We start from the raw sequence: 24,760 nt of genomic DNA, 5'->3' as shown, positions 1-24,760 counted from the left end.
GGAAATCTCTATTAGAAAAAGTTGGAGCTAAGCGAAAAGGAAGAGGAGGACGATTAAGACAGCACTAACGCTGAAGTTCAGTCTGTTTTTGATCCTGCTACACTTCCATGTTTTCCTGTCTTCTGATTCACTGTTCTCTTATCCAGTTGATTCTCTGACTAAAATGATGAATCAGTGGTAGACTCCTGTAAGAACAGGGGTTCTACTTTATGTTTTAATAATTATTGTTAAGGGATCAATACACTCTTGAAACAAGGAGTCTTGTGAACGTTGTGAACATTGCTCAAAGTTGCTATGGAGTCTTGGTCTCTTTTTCACCCTGGTACATAGATCTCAGCTTGACCAAAGCCATGCCAAGCATCCTGTTTCTCACATGGGAGCAGTAGGCTCCAGGCAGACTGACACATTCCTGCTCTTAATGCATACATCCAGGTCTGCTTAAACCACAAGCCAGAGTTTTGATTGACCAAAATCGATATTCATTCCATTCTATTGCTTTATGGGATAATCAACCTCATCATGTGTGCAGATTTGTTGTCGATACTGAGCTGAGTGACAGGGGTCCCCTCTGAGCACCTTGATGATGTCTCAGTTGTAAGTGTCATCATGGAGCACTTGCTCTCGGGCAGTTGGAGCTGACCAGGTGTCATGACCCTTTCCCAGAGACCATGCACTCTGACTGGTTCAGAGGACAATGAGGCTCCATTTCTATCCTTGGGGAAGAGGTACCAGGTCTGTCTTCACAACTCTCTTGAGACAGAGGACAAGTCTTGCCTCTGATTCAGAGGAGTCGTCTCGGACAGTACTGTTGTCTCCCAGCCCTACCAAAGACTGGCGAATAAGGTGGGGGCCCTTTAACAACCCGAAAGCTTCTCTAGGGAGGTGGGGCTAGCTTGCTCAGATAGTGAGGCTCAGTGATTGGAGGCATAGCAGCTCACAAAGCCAACATAGCATAACCTCGGGAACTCTCCAAGGCCTGCAGACATTCTGGTGCCTTAAAGTCCTGCTGAGATACTGCTGGACTTTCCCTAGGAGTTCTGAGCTTTCCAAACAGGAGTGGGAGGGGGGCAGTGTCTGAGAATGTCATCTTAAAATAGTATTTATGGTAGGTACCCAGATGGGAGCCGAGGGTGGAGGGAGCTGGAACTGTCCATCCAACTTAGTGTTGTTGACACCAACAGGCAATGACACTCCAGGGTTTCAGGTGGGACTATCCCCCAGCCCGACCAGAAGACAGCAAGGGTTGAATCTGGGACGTTTTGCATGCAAAGCCTGTGGTTTATAATTGAGCTACTGTGAAGCTGTAGATAGAAAAGGGACTGAATACAAGATGGCCAGTATCTTAATGTCTTTATACAATCAAAGCTCGTTCTGCGTCCACCTCTGCTTGCGTCCGCTTCGGTGAACGTCCACGGCAAACCCAGAAGTACCGGAATGGGTTACTTCCGGGTTCGCCGCTCGCACATGTGCAGAAGCGCTAAATTGTGCTATGTGCAGACGCGGCGCTTTGATGTGCGTCATTACTGAGTTGCGGTGGGGCCTCCAGAACGGATCCCTGCTGTAACCGAAGTTCCACTGTATAAAAAGTAATATATGTATCAGTCAAACGTCTATCTATATTGTACATCTTGTGATAGTACAAGTCTATGTGTACAGTCCTGGTCACTCCATATTATAAAGGAGATCCTAGAAATGCAAAAGGTACAGATTTCCAGGAGTTACTACACATGAGGAGAGGCCAGGATTCCCCATCTTATAGAGGAGCTCAACATGTGTACAGAGGAACTTACATAGAACCTCTTCTAATGTGTACCCAAAGTGTAGATGGCAGAGGGTGAATCTACCCTCTATGGCATCATGACTACCTTCATGTATTTTGGGGGCACCCCCCCTTTTGTGGGCACTGATTGGCTAGGCTTGTACATGTGATTAAACCAGGAATTAAATAAGAAGCAGTAACTTGAAAGGAAAACAATGCAACAGCAGAAATAGCAGTGGATAGGATTGAAAAAACAGTGAATATTCTCAGTTAAAGAACTTTACAGGAGATGGCATCTTCTGCTTCCCACTGCCTCCAATTTTTGTTTCTATTTTTGCCTGGACATCAAATATGGGAACATTCAGCTCACTCCTAATAAAAAAATTTCTTTGAAACATTTTCCTCTTACAATGCAATAAGAATTCTCTGAAGCACTTAACCTGGGTCCTTGGCACCACAAGGTTCTTCACTTGCTGCTTTCATGTGTTTTCCCCCTGAAGCCTCTTTATATTGAATTTGGAGGACAGCTGCCTGTCAGAAGTTTAACACTTTTCAAAAATATGTCCTCCCAATGTGATTTGACATCCTTGAATAGAATCAGGATTGCTTGTTGATACAACAGTATGATGGAATATAAATACAAATTGGAAACATACTTGATCAAAATGGACAAATTCCCCTTGAGGAAACACTTTACTATGTTCAGATTTCACTTAATGACTACTCATGTCCTAGAAGGCAACTGTCAAAATGTTCCATATAACTTGTAGTGTGGATACAATGGAGGGTCTTTTAAATTATTTGTGCAATTGCTATCTGTCTCGGTGCATAAATGGAATAAATACCTCTGGAGAGTTTTATTTTTTGTTCAGATCATGGACCATGCTCAAATCAGCAAGCAAGATGGGCTTCTTTCTTGCCAATAGAGCAGAATCTCTTTGGCTTTGGTCAAGGCCTAATTGGACTAAGCATGCCCAAGGAATTTCATGGCCTCTGCATTCGCAAGGGAACTCGTGACATGCAAACTACTGTGAGGCCCTAAATATTGCAGCAAGCTGTATGAGATAACCTGAGGTGGCCTTTTAAAACTTACTTTCTTTTTAAAGCAGCTGATAGTCACTGCAGGTGGCTAGTAAGTGCTGCTGCTGCTGCTACTGCTGCTGCTGCACACGTTTAAAATAAGGCCACAAGTTCCCCAGGGAGCAATAGGAGATTGGCATCCCATATCTCCTGGGTCGCAGCAACACCGTCATTTGGCCCTTGTTCCTGTAGCCTGTCCCTGATGAAACAGTAATGCTGAGCTTTCTTCCCTGTGCTTGGCCTCAGAATGGCAACTATTTGCAACTACAACATTTCAAAAGTGATATCCAACTGGGCGGGGAGAGTGATGGGTCCAAAATGTTGCGCCATTAGTGCAAGGACTTCCTCTTTTGCAATGGGACTTACTGTTCCTCACCTCACCCTGAGCCTCCTCAAATTTGCGCTGGGATTTCTACCCTGAGAAGCAGATGAGTGTGTGCACGCATGTTGACTGCGTTAGAAACAGCCCCCTTGTCTGACCACAATTTCCCTCAATTGAAAAACAACAACAACTGGAATATTAATTGATTTTGTACTGCACATGAATAATGTGGTGCAACCTAGCAGTGGCAAACAGACACTTTTTTTGTCTTCTCCAGGGCCCAACCTTTAATTCCCATTCTGTGAAATGAGAATTCTCTACGCACACTTATGTGGAAGTAAGGCTTATCGAATTTAATGGGATTCATTTCTAATTGACATATATAGGATAAGAATTGATGCTTTTGAATTATGGTGCTGGAGGAGACTCTTGAGAGTCCCATGGACTGCAAGAAGATCAAACCTATCCATTCTTAAGGAAATCAGCCCTCAGTGCTCACTGGAAGGACAGATCCTGAAGCTGAGGCTCCAATACTTTGGCCACCTCATGAGAAGAGAAGACACTCTGGAAAAGACCCTGATGTTGGGAAAGATGGAGGGCACAAGGAAAAGGGGAAGACAGAGGACGAGATGGTTAAATAGTGTTCTTGAAGCTACCAGCATGAGTTTGACCAAACTCGGGAGGCAGTGGAAGACAGGAGTGCCTGGCGTGCTCTGGTCCATGGGGTCACGAAGAGTCGGACACGACTAAATGACTAAACAACAACAACAAGGATTACACTGTAAATAATCTTTGATCCATGTAATTTTTACCCTGCCACAGTCCCATTCTGTTGGGTGGTTTGCTTCCTGTTTGCTATGGCTTATACAAGCACTTTTCTTTTTGCACTGTTTCTCTTATCTTATAAACTGTAACAAGCTTTCTATGAGCTAACTAAAGACTGTCAGAGGAAATGACAGCCAAATCTGCGTGTTATTACTGTCCCTTGTTCATGCGGCCATGAATTTATTATTAGTTATAACATTAATTATGGTCAGGCATGGAGTGTGAGAGGGGAAACCAGAATCCACATCAGGCCACTGAGAGGAGCTCTTGTCCAAATGATGGCAAAACCCCCCCAAAACCAGCTAGATGATTTGCATTTTCCCTTTGACTGAAATGAAGCACATACTAAAAAATTATAGTTCTTTTTTCTGCTATAAAATTGTCAAGGAAAAACAGATCTCCACTATTAAAGAACTTCTCATACTCCTGATATTATATGCATTATTGGGTTGGGAAGAAATGATAGCGTTTGGCTCTGTGCTAAAGTTATCTGAGACTGTGCTTTTTTTATTATTTTAGAAATCATTGTTGAATATCTTAGGGGTGAGCTATGCTGCTCTCATGCATGGAAAAGGGACTCTTTGGAATATAGGATCATATGAAACATTTCCGAAGACGCAGCTGCACAGAAACCATGAATTACTTGCTTCATCAGTGTATACTCCCAAGTGTGGGGAACCACTGGCCCTCCAGGTGTTGCTACAACTCCTGCCATCCCTGGTCATTGGCCATCCATGCCTGCGGAGGCTGATGGGAATTGTAGTTCTATAACATAGGGAGGGTCAAAGATTACCCACATCTGATTTAAACAGATGATAGACAGCCATTAACTGGCCATGCTGTACAGTGGTACCTTGAGTTACATACGCTTCAGGTTACATACGCTTCAGGTTACAGACTCTGCTAACCCAGAAATAGTGCTTCAGGTTAAGAACTTTGCTTCAGGATGAGAACAGAAATTTTGCTCCGGCAGCGCGGCGGCAGCAGGAGGCCCCATTAGCTAAAGTGGTGCTTCCGGTTAAGAACAGTTTCAGGTTAAGTACGGACCTCCAGAACGAATTAAGTACTTAACCTGAGGTACCACTGTAGTTGAATCCTGCATGGTAGATTCTGCACTGAGCACAGGGAGTTGGATCAGTTGACCTCCAAGATCCCCCTCAATTCTATAATTTTATGTTTCTTCTTCCTATGCCTAGATTCTTGGTGATGCCTAAAAGAATCCAGGTATATATTTTCAATGGGATGGGACATATTGAGGGAGACGCACATACTGGGATGTGTGTCTCCCCCAAAATACATGGCCCAGAGAGGAAGCAGGAATCAATGCAAATATGGTTTCTATTAAGTCCCTACTACCAGTAGCATCTTTTTCTTCTTCCACATTTCCTGCCCTTTTGTTGTTCTTTGGTTGATTAATATTGAGCCCAAAGAAGAGTTCTGTGAACCCCAAGAGCTTCATCCTTTTTACTTGGTGTTTATAAAAGCACTGCTATGGCTACGCTCTGCCTTCATGGTTGGAGAACGTAATGCTTCTGAATACCAGAATGCTGGAAACTGCAGGAGGGAAGACTGCTCTTTCACTCAGGTCTTGCTTGTGAGTTTCCCAAAGGCATCTGATTGGCCACTGTGAGAACAGGAAGCTGGCCTTGATGGGCCGTAAGCCAGTACCCTCCAACATTTCTCCAATGAAAATAGGGACGTCCTAAGGAAAAGTGGGACATTGCGGATCAAATCAGAAACCGGGACGGCTGCTCTAAATCAGGAACGTCCTTGGAAAAGTGGGACACTTGGAGGGTCTGTAAGCTTGATCCAGTAGAATCTTATGTTCTTATGTTACACTACTGCTCCTGCTTGGATGTTCTTATGTACTCCTGTAGTTGCCTGCCTTTATGTCAGAGCACACCAGTTGTACCTCCAGAAAGAAAACACTAGAACTGGAGGAAGATGATATTCTACCACGTTGTGATACTTAATGGCACAGGTACTTCAGCCAATAGGTAATACCACACAATTTGGCTTCTATGAATTCCAGGCCTAATTCATAATCTAAAATTAATCTTCAGCATTGTCACATATTTATTTCTACTACTTTCTGCCCTGCATGGGATCAAAAAGTTCCAATAAGTTTAACAATCAATTCTTTTTATGGGTGACATCCAGCTAAGTCATACTTAGAGTAGGTCCATTGAAATCAATGGGCTTAACTCCACTGGTTTAAATGAATCCACTCTTGAGTATGTCTATATTACACGCACATATTTTCCAAGGAAGAGTAACCATTGCTTCTTTGTCCCAGTTGGCCTTAGTACAACGTATGGTCTTTCCTAATGGATAAAATTTAGCCTGACCAGTTTATAAACAACCACCAGTATCCCCATCTTAAAACCCCCCTTTTTTGCAGATGGGTCTCCTACCATGTCCTCTGCTGGTGCACTCTCAATTTCTCACACATAGGACATGATTTCATGAGCTTTTGCTATAAATTTGGGAATGAAATGGTTTTATCTTTTTATTCATTTCCTGCTTCTTCTAGCTTGTTTTTATATTCATTGCAGAAATTTTTAAAAAGGAAAGCCCCCCCTCAAAATAATAAAGCAATGTGATGTTTGAAATTGCTCAAAACTTACAGTGTGATACCAACCTCATGTCTACTCAAATCTAAGTCATGTTGAATTCAGTGGTCTTTACCTCCTAGTTAAGTGAGGTTAAGATTGCAACCTTAGCCTGCATTCTCACCTGCCTTTATTCTGCAAGCCACATTTTGACAATAGATTTGTATGTCCCATGTAGTAAGTCACCAGTGCATTGATCTATATTAAGATCTCTAATAGATGGCATGAGACTCTGCATGCTTTTAATTTTCCTTTTAGAATCTTAATATTTGATCTTTGAGAGCTATCTTGGCTACTGGGTATCACTATTCTTGAATCCTGCTGTTGACACAGCATACGCAGTTAAATGCAACAGAATAAAAAGTCAGCATAGACTTTTCTGCATTTCTGTGCTTCTACCATGGGGTGCCACTGTAACCACAGACTCTCCCTATTAAAGAAAAAGAAAAAAACTACACATGGTTATCTCTTTCAGATGACTGGATTTTTCAAGTGACATGGGATCATTATCTAACATTTTTTAAGAATATATATTGTTTTCTTAATATTACGGTATTTGGGTTGGCAGAAGATTACCCTGTGCTATGGAGGCAGGATATAAAAAATAAATTCTATTAAAAGGAAAAATAAAGATTTGGCTTTATTTTTATTCTCTCTCAGTGAGTGATTAGGGATGGAACAACAAGTCCAGAATACATAAGAATGGACCTCCCAATTGCAAACATTTATTAAGCTCTTAAAAAATTGTACAATGAGAAGCCTTCCTGAGGTCTGGACCAGCAGGCTTGTGGCTGTGGAGGGGTCTCAGCTTATCTATTTTTGTACAAGTGGAATGCTATTTTCAGCATATTTATCTTTTACATGTTCTCCTGCTGCTGCCCTCATATTTCATTGATTCAAAGGGAGAGAGTCATGCAAAACACTGGTGCTGGTATAGTTCCATGAAGTGCAATCTTGCACACTGGCTTAACGTGTGTGCTTACTGCCAAAAAGTTGTATTAAGGTCTACTCAATTTACTTCCAGGGAAGGACATATAAGCACATGTGACAATCCTTCGGTGCATCCAGTGATGTAATTGGGAGTGCAATCAGGTATCAAATCTCCCCTGTGTGAACTTCCAGTCTCCCTCTTTCTGCACTCCATTCTTTCTCTTTCTGCCATTCCCTTCCCCCATTCTTCTTTCCTTGCCACCTTCATTAAATATGATCAATGGCTGCCTGGGTATCTAGGGCCACAGGGTGCCCACTCCGACTTTAGATCCACAAAGGAGATTTAATTTACACATCAGAGGGACATACCCAGAATCACTTAACATGCAAGGCATGACACCTCTTCTGTCAAAGAGTGAGAGGGCAGTAAATCACACCATTCAAAGTTGGAGTTAACTCTTTCTTAGCAAAAAACACAATCTTCATGGACTTGAATGAGCGTCAGCCCAAATGAGCAGCACCACTCATCCCTGGTAGGTCTAACCCCATGGAGCAACTGCTGAGACTGAAAGACCCCGCCTTCTCACAGCCATCTAAGCCCCCTTCTTTCCAGGGCTTTCGCCAAGCAATCGGAGACTGCGTCTGTGTGCGGCCTGCCACTGCTCTGCCTTTTTGAGCTCTCTTCTGGTTCTCGGAGGCAGGGTGGGAGAGGGGAGCTTGTCAGAGCAAGAGGAGGAGATGCCCATGACTCTCCACAAGCCTGACTCATCTCTGCCTCTTGGCCTCCCTTCTTTCACCTCCTTCAGCTTCAGCTTCTGTCTCTGGTTCTTGACTTCTCTCTGCCACCGACTCTTGCAGCTCACTAAGCCCGGTTACCATTTCCCTGTCTTCTCCTCCCTCTGCCCACTCATCGTTCCTCCACCACCACCCGTCAGGCTCTGAGCCTTCTTCCCTTGGTGGTTCCCCAGCTGGTTCCTCCTCCCATTCCTCTGCGTCTAACTAGTCCACAATGTCCTTGTTCACTGATCCTTCCAAACAGCCTTGCTGGATCATCCAGGTGTCCACCTAGGTCAGCATTCTATGCAAAAACAAACCAACCCCAAAACCACCTCCCAGTAGCATTAAGCAGCCCACCAGTAACTGCTAACCCCTGCTTTGTAGCGTTTGCAAACAGCAATGGTTTCAACCCCTTTCTTTTTAATCTATATTTCAGCTGCACTTAGTGGGAACTGTGACAAATGCCTCTACATAATCTACTTGTCCCGTTCATTATTTATGGTTATCTTCTATAGACAACTGGCTGTCTCCTGACTCTTGCGCTAAACCTATTGTTGAAGAGCTAACAGATGGGGAAAGAGGCACTCCCTAGCTAATTACAGAGGTTAGAGAGGAATCTGCAGTTGCCAAAAATAAATGGGAGGACAGCAGTTTGATAACATGAAAAATGTTTTCTTCCCAGCTTTCCACTAATCTGATGGAAGCGTCAAGTGGAAGAAGGTTTTGTTCTCCCTTCCATTAAATGACGACATTGGCCCACTGGCTTACAGCAAAAAATAAAAACAAAAATGGAGCATTCAGGACCCAAAAGGAGATTATTTTGTCCTCTTTCTCACAGCCTCCCACATGTGCAGGTGCCTAATTGTATGGAGTTTACCATTATGATTGAAGCCACCACGTGTTCAAAGAGATAACACAGTCCTCAGTCCTGAAACCACTCTTTCTGATAGTCCTCACTTGAGAACAGCAGTGAACACAGCTCTGAAGACACATGTGAACTAACTTTTTAAAGACCAAGCGCTTTCTCTCATTCTGCTACCGCAAAACCCTATTACTTCCATCTCAAGCAGACAAATGTAATCTGTGCACTGTAGCATGGTCATCGGGAAAGGTTTTTTTCTCTGCAGGAGAAACCAGCCAACCAATCTGTAACCAATACACACCTATCATTTCTGGTAGATCTGGGGACTGACGCAGTGGTGAAGCACAGAAAGACCTGGCTTCTGAGAAACTCCCATTCTTTCTCTACTCCTCCTACAGATGGACCTTGCATCCAGATGCTTTCTCACTCCCTGCTGCCTGAATCCGATTCTTTCCCTAGATCTCTTGACCCTCTCCAGTCCTCAAACAATTGCACTAGGGCTATGATTAACTTCCTCCACCCCCACTGCTTTTTCTTTTTTAAACAAACATGTCAGGATAGTATCACTGGACTACAGGGTTGCTATTCATTTTGCCCCCTCAGTGGATACATCAGTACTGGATCACAGTGGCACCTCCTGCAAAATGGACCTAAATAATGATGGACTGTATCTGTGTTGAGATCAGTGAAGTATTTTTAATAGCTTTTTTGTCTAGCATAAGACCTGGACTGCCCAGTCACACTAAAACTCTGGGCACCAGGATTGTTTTCTATGGGGCACCAATCGCTTCTCCACCAGGAAAAACCAGGGGAAAATGGCTTTAAAGCAAAGCAAGAATCTGGGTGCTTCAATATTCTTCTCTTTGATTGGCTAGCTCTGCTTTCCTAAATGTCAGTTATTGACTACAAACACTGATAGGCTGGCTTTCAGGGAACTGTCCACAGGATTTTGCTGTTAATAGTTCTTAACCGTGGCTGGATCAGGGCCTAATGTTTGCAGTTGTCCAGATGACAATCCCATGAATACTTAATTGGAAATAAGTCACACTGAACTCAGTGAGGCTAACTGTTGATTGATTGCATTTGTATCTCATCTTTTTCCTCCAAAAACTTTATTTATACCCCACCTTTTTCTCCAAGAAGCTCAAGGTTGCATGTACATGATTCTCCTGCTTCTCATTTAGTCTCCACAACAACCCTGTGCTATAGGTTAGACTGAGAAGATGAGACTGGCCCAAGACCATTCAGTGAGCTTCATGGCCGAGGGGGGATTTGAACCCTGGTCTCTCAGGCCCTAATCCAGGCATAGGCAGACTTGGCCCTCCAGATGTTTTGGGACTACAATTCCCATCATCCCTGACCACTGGTCCTGTTAGCTAGGGAACATGGGAGTTGTCCCAAAACATCTGGAGGGCCAAGTTTGCCTATGCCCGCCCTAATCTGACACACTAACCACTCCAACACACTGACTCTCATAGGATGGAGTCCCATGAGTCTGCAGATTTGTGTTGTTTCCCTAAAAGTTAACTGTGACCTTTGAAAGACCTAACTCACTTTCTAATTGCATAGTTTCGGAGCTTATTTTCCACTGCTCTGTGTGTACAATCCAATACACTTGTTAATTGCTTCTAACAAACTCCTACAATTTATTAGGGAGAATTGCTCTGCTGGATAAGTTTTCCTTTCAACAATCACTATCCTAGTTCCATTTTTAAGAACATTTCCTTTCATTTTCTTTATTAACACCCATAGGCTCCCATGGACCGCTAATTAAGTTTCCATATGATATTTCTTCACCGGGCAAGGATTTTTGAGTAGCTCAGTATGAATCCAGAAGCATATCCAGAAAGCACTTCTTTGTGCCTTTCAAGTTATGCAGGGACTCTGGACCCAGCCGTGTTACCAGATGTTCTTTTTTCATCGCCTGATAATGGTGCAATGGTTTGCCACTGCTAAGCTATCAGGCATCATTTTAGTATTATTATTATTATTACTACAACAAAGGCTACCTCCGAGGCAGTATCAACCTATGTGTTAATGGAGATAGATTTTTTTTTTTTACATTGCCGTAAATGTCAGAAACTTGGTGAATGTTGACATTTATTGGTAGCACTTCATGTTTGCGACTTACGGGAAATGGCAGAAATGGTTGACATTTAGCAGTGCATCTCATGATTCTTCAGCATCCACATTCGCACGATATATTTAAAGCACTATTATACCACTTTAAGAGTCCTGAACAAGAAATGACTGCAGTTTCAGAGCCACTTTTGAAACATGTTAGTTCTTTTTTAAATTTGTATTTTTCAGTTTTTAAATTTTACAACATACAAATACAACAATACAGGTACCCCATTAGACTCCCCCACCCTTTTGTGGTTCCCTCAGTTATAATTTTCATAATTCATCTCCTCCCTTGTTCCAATTATTATTTACTCCGTCGGTCTTTCTTAGTTAATACTTTTAACTATGAGTTTTAAGATAATCCTGCTAATTAATTGTTTACAACAAATTTTCAAATCGTTTACATAATTCCTCCATTCTTTATTAAAGATTGTTTCTTCCTGGTTTCTGATTTTGCCATGGTAAGTTTTGCTTTTTCTGCATAGTTCATTAATTTTATCTGCTATTCTTCCTTGGCTGGAGCTGAATCGTCCTTCCAATTCAGGGCCAGCAACATCCAGGCTGCTGTGGTTGCATGCATAAATAATTTTTCCTGGTCCTTACATACCTCTGCACCTAATATTACTAAAACAAAAGCGAAGCCATGTTCAGAAAGTGTCACCACTTTCATGAAGATTAAATAATTTGAATCCCACTTCTGAACAGGGGGAGTGTGTCAGCTCAAAGTTTGCTTCAGATCTCACCCATGATATAACCCAGGCATCAAGTATTGGCTGAATAAGCTAATATTTTGATAGCTTGCTTGTTTTTGACTTTGGATTCAAAAGCATTTCTCTATCAGCTATGCATACCCTAAGCTTGCAGCATATTGGATATGATGAATAAAAGCCCATTGCCTCCAATGTGAAAGAAATGTTTCCAAATATACCGCTCAATTTCCCACTGAGACCAATTATCTTAAATATTTAAATCTCTCTGTGATTTTTTTAAAAAAAGTTGTAAGATTTAATTTATTGGATGGGACTGCTATTCATTCTCTAAGGATTTAATTATAGATTGAGGTTTCTGTAGAGGGCAGAGGGTGTGCCACATGCATTCATCTATATGAACTTGATTAGATAATGTTTGTGAAACACAGTTTCACATTGCTGTGTTTGAAAATTACTTTGCTGCTGCCCATGTGGCAGAATTAACACAGGGTGATAAGACCTGTTCACATCAACAGAACCCTAATAATACTAAGAGGAAATTGAAACGACAGTTTCTGATAGGATTGAGAATTTTCTTCAAATGTAGCTCCTTTATACTTACCCTTTTTTATTATTTTACAAAGAAATAAGATAGGATCTTGCTAAGCCTATTTAGTCAGGAACATAGGAAAATGCTGGTTCACAGACTGTCAATATTGTCTACTCCAAGGATGGGGAACTTCTGGCCTTTTGGATGCTGTTGGAATACAACTCCCATCATTCCTGGGCCTTGGCCATGCTGGTGGGAAGAGCACATGGGAGTTGGAGTCAGTGAGCTCTGGAGGATGACAGGTTCCCCACCTGTGACCACTTCCAACTGGTAGTGGGTCTCCCATCTCTCAGGCAGAGAGGTTTTTCACATCAACTGCTCTTTTTGATTGGAGGTACCAGGGATTAGATGTGGGACCCTGTGCATGTAAAACATGTCCTGCCACTCAGCCGTGACCCCTCTCCAACCATTAAGTCCCATGGGACTTGCTCCTTAGTTTAAAATGTTTAGGGTTGCAACCAGAATTGGCATTTTGGTAGTGGCGCCTGTTACGTATTGAAGTTCTCACCCTGGGCCAGCAGGGGAATACTGTAGATAGTTTCCACTCAGGTCCACATATGCAAATAAGGAATTGAAAGTGACATTCAGTGATTGGATAGTTGCAGAAAGTTGTTACTGTTGCTTTTGTAGTTGAGCTCTATATAAGCAGGTTGGCTGAACCCTTCAGCCCTGTTCTGTTCTGGCCTGTGAATAAACAAGAGTTGTTTGAATAATCACTGTGTCGTCTGATATGTTCACCCACAACTTAACAGTGCCCTTCTTGCAGAACGCCCTCCCATCAGATGTCAAGGAAATACGCAGCTATCCTACTTTTAAAAGAGGCAGCCCTGTTTAGTGAAGTTTTAAATGTTTAATGCTGTATTGTGTTTTTAATATTCGATTGGGAGCTGCCCAGAGTGGCTGCGGAAACCCAGCCAGATGTGCGGGGTATAAATAATATATTATTAATAATAATGATGATATTTCATTCTTTGTAAGGCTCTGATGCCTTTGCAAATAAATGCTAAACGGAAGTGAAATAGTTAGCATTTGACAATCTGACATCAGCTTTCCAGATCTGAAAGCACAGCGTGTATCCAACTGAATTAAATCTGGGAGCATACATAGGCTGAAAAGATGGAAATAAGTCATAAGGGGTCTAAAATGTGCAGTGGACAACTATTTCCAGTGTTCTAATTTTGCTTTGCTTTCAGTCTGTGTTAAAAGCCATCTACTTGGATAGAGCGAAGAGCTGTAATTATGAGAGACAAGCGTCAAAACAATATCTTAGACTTTCCGTAGAGACTTCACAAACAATAACCTCAGTTTATCGTGAAGTAGCTTGACTCAGCACAAAAAAACGAGTTCTGTAATCTTAGATGGGGGGAGGGGAACTGATCGATAAGAATCAGAGGGGGCTGTGGCTTAATGGTAGAGCACATACTTTGCATGGAAACGGTCCCAAATGTAATTCCCAAGATATCCAGATAGGTCTGGGAGAGGTCTCATCTAAATCCCAGAGAGCTGCTGCCAGCCAGTGTAAACCAGACTGGAAGGAAGAGGGCTGAATGCGGCCCTCCAAGGCTCTCTTTCATGCCACCAGGACTCTTTTCAGTCCACACACCTCGCTGCCCCTGCTTCACACACTCCTCGAATGGTTTTGTTTTTGGCCTAGCTGGAATATGTCTTGGACTCTGAGAATGTTATCTTGCTTCCTTAGATGGATGATAGTGCATGCGCTCTCTCTCTCTCTCTCTCTCTCTCTCTCTCTCTCTCTCTCTCTCTCTCTTTCTGTGTGTGTGTGTGTGTGTGTGTGTGTGTGTGTGTGTGTGTGTAGAACAGGGGTCAGCAAACCTTTTCAGCAGGGGGCCGGTCCACTGTCCCTCAGACCTTGTGGGGGGCCGGACTATATTTTGAGGGGGGGGATGAACGAATTCCTATGCCCCACAAATAACCCAGAGATGCATTTTAAATAAAAGGACACATTCTACTCATGTAAAAACACGCTGACTCCCGGACCGTCCGCAGGCCATATTTAGAAGGCAATTGGGCCAGATCTGGCCCTCGGGCCTTAGTTTGCCTACCCATGGTGTAGAAACTAGCCTATGAAGATGAAACTCAACATTTTTCTTTATTAGAAGGTAAAATTCACATTTCATTGTTCCATCCACATTTGCCTCTGGCTCTGCCCACCACTAACAAGTCCCCCGATCTGCCACTGCCACCATGGGTGTCTCTCTTTATTGTTTTTCCATTTAATTGCTGTTATTTTCTATGATGTTTTAAACTTTATTATTTATTATATTGTGTACATCAATTTGAGACATATATGTGAAAGTTGGTAACAGCAGCAGCAACAGCATGGTATGTTGAAGAAGAGCCTATAGACCAGACTTACAGGTTATAGTTTCTCTGCGGAAGTTGATTTTAACTTCCAACAGAATAGGAACAGGTAGAAATATCGGGCAGGGGTGCGGGAAGAGAGGAGAAATCTAATTATCCCAGATGATTGGTACCTAACAAAAACTGTCAGGAAACTGTGCAGAGAACTTTTAGCCCAAGGCTAAAAGTCAAACTAGTTGCTAACTATATCCACTGAGAAAAAAGTAGTTCCCAAGTGGAATAAAAAATAACTTGGAGCATATTTTTCTTGTTGATCTGATGGTGTGCTGTACAATGAAGAATTGATGTAGGAAACATTCTACTGGGGTGGCTAAAGCTACAGTTTTTCATAGTAAAGATCCTTTTGAAACAATGAGTTAAGACAAAGATGGGGAAAAATATGTAAAGGAAACCACATACATAAATGCCAAAAAATGGATGGCATTGTAAAAATAATTGCCCCACTTTCCTTGAACTGATCTTTTGCAAAAGGAGAGGGTTCCTTTTCCTTATATCCTCTTCCAACCTGCCATCTCAAACATGGGCAGTCACTTTCTTGTCTTGCTGGCACTTTCAGCAATATCCCATGATTTCCATTTCTTTTTATAGTAGCGCATTATTCCTGTGATGCTGATCCTCATCAAACATGACCTTTCTGAAGGTTTGCATTGCTCTGCTATAAATTAAATGTGAGGAACTTGGTTTGAGATTAGCAGTGGTGTCAATCAGAAATCTCTTCTATCACATCTGCTCCATTGCAGCCACAGATTGGACATTTAAGGAGCTCAGCAGATGGTGAAAAACCTCTCAAGTCAACTGACTTGCAAAGAACTTCCATTTGCAGCACTCTTAATGACCCTTTTCCCTTTTTCAGTAGGAGAAATTAGCTAAATTAAAAGACCAACAAACCCCATCTGTTCTCCAGGATACATTCATTGGCTTACAAGTCCCAAAAATGGAATCATGTTTGTGAGCACATAAATTTTAACAGAGATAATGCTCCTGAGATCAAATTTAATCAATATCGTAAAGTGAGAAAAAATTAAAATGAACACAAATCTCTCTTTATGCCCATTTGGCTCCATTTTATTTACTTTCAGAGGTTTTTTTTAAAAATATTAATTAATTTTCTATCCCACCCAGAGTGACAAACAAGAAAGTTGTAAAATGAGACAATAAAAAACCAAATGCAAAACATTGAAAAAATATTCAAATGTTTACACTGGAAGATCTATATGCTGCCTTTCAAATAATTTTCAAGGCAGCTTACATTATTTTCAAATGATTCTCAAGACGACCTCATATTTTTAGTAATAAGAATTTTTAAAAGCTCACATACCATGCAAACACAACCCAGCAGCCCTTAGTCTTCCCACTGCCTCAGGGCATTTTGTCACCCCCCTCAGTGGTGACACCCGGGGCGGCCCTCACTCACCGCACCCCACTTCCTCTGCCCCTGCCCCTTGCACAAAGGAAACAGTTAAGGAAGCATATTTCCCTTTGTGGCTGTTGAGCTTGGTTGAACTGAATGGGGCAGTTTGGTTTAGTGAGGTGACATTCAAGGGCAGAGAGGAAGGCATGTGGGAAAGGGTTTACTCATTACTGTGATGTAATCTTGACTCGGGTCCCCTAAAACTGTTCTGTTTCCCCCCCTCCCCCAGAGCAGATAGTCCTAAACACAGTATTTGAAGCTGTAGTTTAAAAAGTTGTGTCTAGTTTGACCTTGTGTCTCACTTTGAAACTCTGCACTTTTATCTTCTGAGTCTGGAGAGCAAACCCGTAGTGTAGTATTTTCCCTTCAAAGCCCAGTCTTATTTGAAGATTCTCACACGCTCAGCTGCCATACTAGCTACTTGGAACAATTTCATCCCTCCTTATGCCCTCAAATTACCAGTTGCAACTGAAATATTATTCTAAAGCCAATAAGAAAGCAAAATGGCTACAATTGCCTTTGGCCTTCTCCAAGACTATGGCAGCCTTATAATAGGGTTGCCCTATTGAAGCGGTTCTCAACCTTTGGGTCCCCAGATGTTGTTGGACTACAACTCCCATCATCCCTGAGCTCTGGCCTTGCTAGCTAGGGGTGATGGGAGTTGTAGTTCAACAACATCTGGGGACCCACAGGTTGAGAAAGGCTGCCCTATTCGGAAGGGCAAAAAAAGAGGACAGCGGGGGGGGGGAGCACTGGGGCTGGCTCAGCTGCGGATCGGGAGCCTTCCTCCTCCCCAGCTGAGCTACGAAGAGATACTCCCCTTGCTCGCCTTCTACCAAACAAAAAAAACCCTGAACATGTCACCAAGTTTTTAAAACTCTCCCCCCCCACCCCGGGCCCAGATTTTACCCCCACCCCAAAAAAAGAAGAGGACATGTCCAGGAAAACCACAGTGTATGACAACCCTACCCTATGATCACATGTCTTGCCTGATGGAACAACAAGATTTATATGAGTCCTAGATGTCGTGCTGCAATTGCTTGCAGGTGGGAAACCAAACAGAAGACAAAAGCTTCCTTGTCAGCTAAACCAGGGATTGCGCGCGGGGGGGACGACGACCTGTGGACCTCCAGTTGTTGTTGGCACCAACTCATGGCATCCCCTGACACCAAAGAGGAAGAGTGAGAAATGCTGTCTTTGAAGAAAGAGGTCATCATCTGCCTTTCCACCTCCTTAGGGCACAATGAAATTTAGGATATTGCTTCAGGATATCAGGTTCATTTTTGCATTCCTAACTATAAAGTTCCTTTTTTTAAAGGTGGATTTTACTGAAGGCTTCAGTAGGAACGTAATTTTTTTAAGGAATGTCCTTAGGACTAAGTCACACCTCATAGAGTTTCTGCTTATGATGCAGAAGACAAACTAATAATGCAAGCATCTGATATAGGGCTCAATTATAGGGCGCCTTGGGGGGATATTCTAACCTTAAAAATAAAAAGCCCCCCCCCCATGATACGAAATCTCTTTCTTTTTCTTAGAATACCTACATATGCTTTTGTCTCATGCCAGAAGATGCAAATAATGGCTATTCTTCAGATATAATTAAACAATTTACTGCTGGAGGCCTAGAATAGAATGCTGCCTGACTGGCAGACTGCAGTTGTGTGTAGGGAATATTCTCACCGAGCTCAGTAGGGCTTACTTCTGAGTAAACATGCTGAAGAGTGAGCTGCAAGACTCCTATAATTTCCACAGTTCCTTGGGGAGAGGGATCAAGACCAGCCCACCCATGAGGCAAGGTGAGGCAACCGCCTCAGGTGGCATAATCTACAGGGGCAGCAGATCCAGCCTCCACAGAATGCATTGCCTGCTGCTTCCGCTGTGGCAACAATGGCTTTAGTGCACTCCACAGCAGCCTCTTGGGGAATAGGAAGTCCTCCTACCCTTAGGGAAGAAATTATAGGGGTTGCCCTCTGGGGTTTCCTGGTGTGATTCAGAGCCGGGCCCCTTTCTCCCCCATGATGGTCTTTGATTCCCACTTCAGCCGTTGTTCCTATCTTAGATCTTCTCTTACGCCCCTGTTCCCAATGTACAGTGGTACCTCGGGTTACATACGCTTCAGGTTACAGACTCCGCTAACCCAGAAATAGTACCTCGGGTTAAGAACTTTGCTTCAGGATGAGAACAGAAATCATGCTCTGGCGGCGCGGCAGCAGCGGGAGTCCCCATTAGGTAAAGTGGTGCTTCAGGTTAAGAACAGTTTCAGGTTAAGAAAGGACCTCCGGAACGAATTAAGTATGTAACCAGAGGTACCACTGTATATCTTTATTCCCCCTTTGTGCCCAACGCAGATCTTCACCCAACCCTTCTCCCCTGGTGGGCATAGCACCATTTTGTAGTTCACCTTAGATGCCAGAATGTCTAGGGCCAGCCCTGAGAGGGATTATATACGCCAGTCTGGGAACTGTAGCTCTGGGAGACAAACGGGGGCCTCCTAACAACTCTCAGCACCCTTAACAAACTACAACTCCCAGAAATCAGGGGGGGGGGACTATGGCTGTTTAAAGTGGTATAACAGTGCTGTAAATGTATGGTGTGAATATGGCCTGGATAACAACACTAGACTATATTGCCATACACTACTCATTCCCAGAGCAGGGACGTGGGTGACGCTGTGGATAAAAGCCTCAGCGCCTAGGGCTTGCCGATCGAAAGGTCGGCGGTTCGAATCCCCGCGGCGGGGTGCGCTCCTGTTGCTCGGTCCCAGCGCCTGCCAACCTAGCAGTTCGAAAGCACCTCCAGGTGCAAGTAGATAAACAGGGACCGCTTACTAGCAGGAAGGTAAACGGCGTTTCCGTGTGCGGCTCTGGCTTGCCAGAGCAGCCATGTCATGCTGACCACGTGACCCGGAAGTGTCTCCAGACAGCGCTGGCCCCCGGCCTCTTGAGTGAGATGGGCGCACAACCCTAGAGTCTGTCAAGACTGGCCCGTACGGGCAGGGGTACCTTTACCTTTACCTTTTACTCATTCCCAGGCACCTTGCTGTGCTATAGAATGTCGATAGACTACAAAATATCTTCTGTTAGGTTTTGTAAAGTCATGGGATGATCTTGGACCCAGAGGAGCCTCTCTTACAGCATAATAAATGGACATCTCTGTCCCCACTAAACCCATTGGGATACCATTAATTAACCAGCAGTGGGTATGTAGGTGCCATTCATATAATATATACAGTTTCTTGTATTTGTGCATTGATGATTTCTTTCGCCTCCCTCCCTCTAAACACACACACACCTTCAATGCATCACTAAAACATACCCAGTAAGCATAAAAGAATCCATTTCAGTCTGACTTTTGTCTAAATTAACCTGCTCATTGAACCAGAGACTCTGGGTAATTTGGATGCAGAACGAGTTTACGCTTGCAAATACCTGGGGAGATATCTATTATCATGAACATATAGCAAAAAGTGAAAGGAGGAGTATTACACCACTTTGCTGGCTGCTTAGTGTAGGTCAATCCTTTTATTTTCTCTTAAAACTGGTTATGAAGCAACTGTGATGAATTCCTGCAGATAAGATCTTTCTCTCCTGCTGCTTGAGCCCTTTGGAATTTTCTTACTTAACATCTGAGCCAGTGAGGTTCTGGGGGGAGGGGGTGGGGAGGTTGCTAAAAGCTGAACCACACCAGCAGAATGACAAATGAGCCCATTGCTGGAAACCAACCAATGTGCATCATTAGTGTGTTTCTGAAAATCTGAATAGCAATAAATATGTCTTAATGAAATAAAATTACCCCTTTTAAATAGATGCATCTGTACATGCAGACTCGTGGAATTGTAACCCTGCATTTTAAAAAGAGGAAATTTGCATTGCTGTTGGGCTATCAACAAAACAGAACAACAGGACTTTTCTTAGACGTGTTTTGGAAATGACAAATAAGGGCCTTCTCTGCAAATAAATGATGAGCACTCATTTTGGGGACATTCCTACTTGGAGAGCTTCATTAATTGTGGTCATCAGAGGTGAACTTCCCTCCAAAAGGAAGAGTTCTGGGTTCAAATAGTCCATAGGATTAAATGCATGGTCAGTGTCCTTTAACCTCTCGCACTGGACTAGAATAGAAGTACTGGGACATAGGAGATATATGTCCTTTTACACCATGCAGCCTTTACATTTCCCTGCGCAGAGTTTCCAGATCAGGGGATTCTTTACCACACACTGTTCACCTTGAATGCCACCCCTTTCTAAGCCTCTGTAGCTTGAGTACCAAAGATTCTGGCTACATACCTATTTAGTAATATCCTCTTTAAGGCAAGAGCACTCCATCTTTGTTCTCTGCCGTCATAATTCCCGCTTGCATAGAAGAGGAAGAAAGGAGAGGAGAGAAATGATTCTCAGTTTCTTCTGGAAAGCACTTAAACTGTAGTGACCTAGTTCAGTTCCATTTATCTGCTCCTCTTTGGAAACATTCTTTCTCAGAAGTGTGAAGACAGTGATAAAATGATGAAAAATGACTCCGGGGGCGGGGGTGAGGAATGCAGAAATGCTGTAAATACAACTTTTAATGGCTTTATTTTGTATCTTGTCACAATACAAATACAGGCACAGAGGCAAACACACAGTGTTCATCAGAGTAGACAACCTGATGCTCTCTGTTCTGCTGCCTCTGTATCTGTATAGGAGGAGAAACCAAGGTGGTTGCTGGACTACAACTCCCATCATGACTGTCCATTGGCTGTGCTGGCTGGGGCTGATGGGAATTGTAGTCTTTGATGTTACCGCCACTATTTCTTCTTCTTCTTCTTCTTCTTCTTCTTCTTCTTCTTCTTCTTCTTCTTCTTCTTCCTCCTTCTTCCATTTATCACCTTTTCCTCCATGGAGCTTAAGGAGTGGTATACGTGGTGCTCCCACATTTTCTCCTCACAAGAATTCTGTGAGGTAGTTTAGGCTGAGAGGCAGTGACTGGGCCCAAGGTCACTTAGTGAGTTTCATGGCTGAGTGGAGATTTGAATCCTGGCTTCCTATGCCTGAGTCCAGCTCTCTAACCGTTCTACCACACTGGCTTTCAGTTGACAGTTTGTAATTTCATTGAGTTGCGGACCTCTCCCATTTGTTTCCATAACTCTTATGCACCGGTTGTGGTACTAGATAGCTCACCCCGCCATGCGGAATTGAACTGCCAATCAGCAAGCTCAAGAGGCTTAGTGGTTTAGACCACAGCGCCACCCTAGGTTCTGCTGCAGTGGGAAAGTAAGCAGAGTTTCATGTGCTCTGGCACCAGTCATTGTTTTCCGTGCTCTAAAAGCATGGCCACATGACCCGGAAAAGCTGTCTGTGGACAAACACCATTTACCTCGGCCTGAAAGTGGAGATGAGCACTGCACCCCATAGTCAAATCCGACTGGACTTAACCATCCAGGGGTCCTTTACCTTTCTTTTACGTTTACCTTTACCTTTACTGTTACTAGAAAGCCCATAACAACTCTGATAATACAAAACTGAGATACAATGCTAATGACAGCACACCACAAGCTACTATTAAGAAGCTCTATTCAAGTGATGTGACCATGAGCTCCTTTCTAAAGTCCCCTCAACCTCTTCTGCCATTGTGATAGCGACTGGCAACATGGCAACGAGAACCTGCCGATCTTCCAGAGCGTTCCGTGTTTGCATTCAGCCAGCAGCTGAACCTTTGCTGGCTTTTCTTTTTAATTGGCAGCTCAAGCATAACAAATGAAACAAAAGTTATATTTAGAGCCATGAACAAGTCTGCATTATGAGGGAAAGAACATACAGTACAAGGAGAAATTCATTATTTATTTCTCAAGGCTCTTCCCTACCTGGGTATTGCGTTTCCATTTGGAAATATGCCAGTGGATTTTTGGTCGTTGCTGTTGCAAGGAGTTCAATGGAGCTCTAAAAGCGTTTCTTTCCCTTTTCTGCATTATTGTTCCATGTGGTCTTCTTTCACAGCAGAAATATAAAGCCAGGTGAATCTGTAAGTGTTTTCCCCCTCTCATTTTATTATTATAATGTGCAGGATTTGCCTAACAGACCCTGTCAGCAGAAGCTGTTTCTCACCTCTCCTACCTCCCACCCCGCAAAAATATTGGCTTGGGGAGGAAGGACCCCAAAAGAGCATGCAGGGAAGCGGGGATGGTTTCATCTGGCAATCTAGAACCTTTGTAATTAAATGAAGTTGAATTCTACCCTATGTCTTTTCACTGCCTGTCTACCTATCCTATCCAGCCTGGGACCTCATGGTGAAGGGCAGGTAAGAAAATAATATTAACAACAACACTAACCGTAGTAATATCTACCTACATACCCACCTGGAACCAATGAGTAGGACAGTATTTTGCAACCTGGTGCCCTCCAGATGTTTTGGACTGCAACTCCCATCAGCCCCAGACAGCATATCTGGAGGGCAGCAGGTTGGTGAAGGCTGGGGTGGAAATCACAAGGAAGTAGATTCTGGCTAAACTTCAGGAGAAACTTCCTAACAGTGGACAGAGTGCCCCGGGAAGTGGTGGGCTTTCCTTTGTTGGAGAAGAGGTTGGCTGGATACTGTAGTTTGTCACATCCTGCATTGAAGTTCCAGGGAGCAGATGGGGAGAGGGGGCATCGTCATGGAACTGCTTACCCAAATCATGTTGGGAGTGAGGCAGGGGAGCAGTGAGATTAGGTCTGCTTTGGGTGCACAAGCACAGCCAAGCTGGTTTTCCTACTGGTGTTACCCACAGCACCCTGACTTTAATGCTGTCATGCTCCACTCCTGCACAGTCCAGGTACCTGGCAGTGACACTGGTGCTGGGAGGATGGCTCTGTAGCAGCGCCCACCATGTTGACCGCTCCTGCCTCCATTATCCCTTCCATCTTTATGGTTCTATCTAGTTTGGTATCTACAGTTCCCAACAATCTGTCAGACTCCAAAGTGACCAAACAATACCCGATATTGAGTTATACCAATGAAGAAGAATGGCCATGCAGATGGGCATCATTTGGTTTCTCCATGACTACTGTAGGGTTACTGAAGGCAGACAAGACATTTAAATCCACTCAGTAATTTTATCCTCAAGTGCACCCATTTACCTTTGCCCATCTAGGTTAGTATTTGCCCTCCACCCTTATAGAGAAAGGAGAAATGCTGCAATTGCTGTTGGGACTTCATTTCCAGAGTGCTGTTTCGCTCCTGATACTAGGTTGCTCAGCCTTTATGTACAACACCTCTTTATGAGATTTATTTCCACATATGAGTGCTGATCAGGTGTGAACCGCAACCTGATCTTCTGTTAAAGGCCTCATTCTGGACTGCTCCACTTAGTTTAGCATAGTTAAGCTCTCCTCTATACAAAACTGCACCTGTACAAATCCAACACACCGAGAGACAAACATCCTCCCAAGATGCAATGATGACCACCAACTTGAATGCCAGGAAGAAGAAGAAGAAGAAGAAGAAGAAGAAGAAGAAGAAGAAGAAGAGTAGTTTAGATTTGATATTCCGCTTTATCACTACCCTAAGGAGTCTCAAAGCAGCTAACAATCTCCTTTTCCCTTCCTCTCCCACAACAAACACTCCGTGAGGTGAGTGAGGCTGAGAGACTTCAGAGAAGTGTGACTAGCCCAAGGTCACCCAGCAGCTGCATGTGGAGGAGCGGGGAAGCGAATCCAGTTCACCAGATTACGAGTCCATTTAATTAAGACCGTTCTTCCACAAACTCATGCCACCCAGATGTGGTGGACCATAACTTTGATCATCCCTGACCATTCTGCCATGCTGTCTGTAGCTGATGAGAATAGCCAGTCATCAAGATATGGATGAAACCTGGCTCAGCAACTCTTCAGGGATTCAGAGAGGAGTCTTATGAAGTTTTACTCACAGATGCCACAGTTAAAAGCTGGGGCCTTCTAAGTTCAATGATCTACCACTGAGCTACAACCCTTCCGCTCGCTTAGCCTTCTCTCTAATAAGGCCTGTTTGTTTTCCATTGGTAGCATTATTTATTTATTTACAGGAAAGTTGAGTCACGTAATTTTCTATCCCATGGCACACTCTGGAGATAGCCTAAGGCTAGTGATCCAGTACACATATACAATAGATTAAGTCCTATTGAACAGAGTAAGGATTACTTCTTAGTAAAATAGGCATAGGATCACTCTGTCTGTGACTTAGAACTGTGAAGAAAAGTAGTCAGACTTTGTGATTTTTATGCTCTCTCCAATTTGTGACCAATTTTTTTTTTTTAAAAACAACGCCTGAGTATATCCTACTCAATTACTTGCCCGTATTTAGAGCAAACTGAGTAGGTGAAGGAAGAGTGTGCCCTTCTGTTTCATCTTTCAGCATCATACATCACTTAATAACAGGTAATTAT

The sequence above is a fragment of the Podarcis raffonei genome, chromosome 1 (genome assembly GCF_027172205.1).
Source record: "Podarcis raffonei isolate rPodRaf1 chromosome 1, rPodRaf1.pri, whole genome shotgun sequence".
Lineage (NCBI taxonomy): Eukaryota > Metazoa > Chordata > Lepidosauria > Squamata > Lacertidae > Podarcis > Podarcis raffonei.
This window is presented reverse-complemented; position numbering follows the sequence as displayed.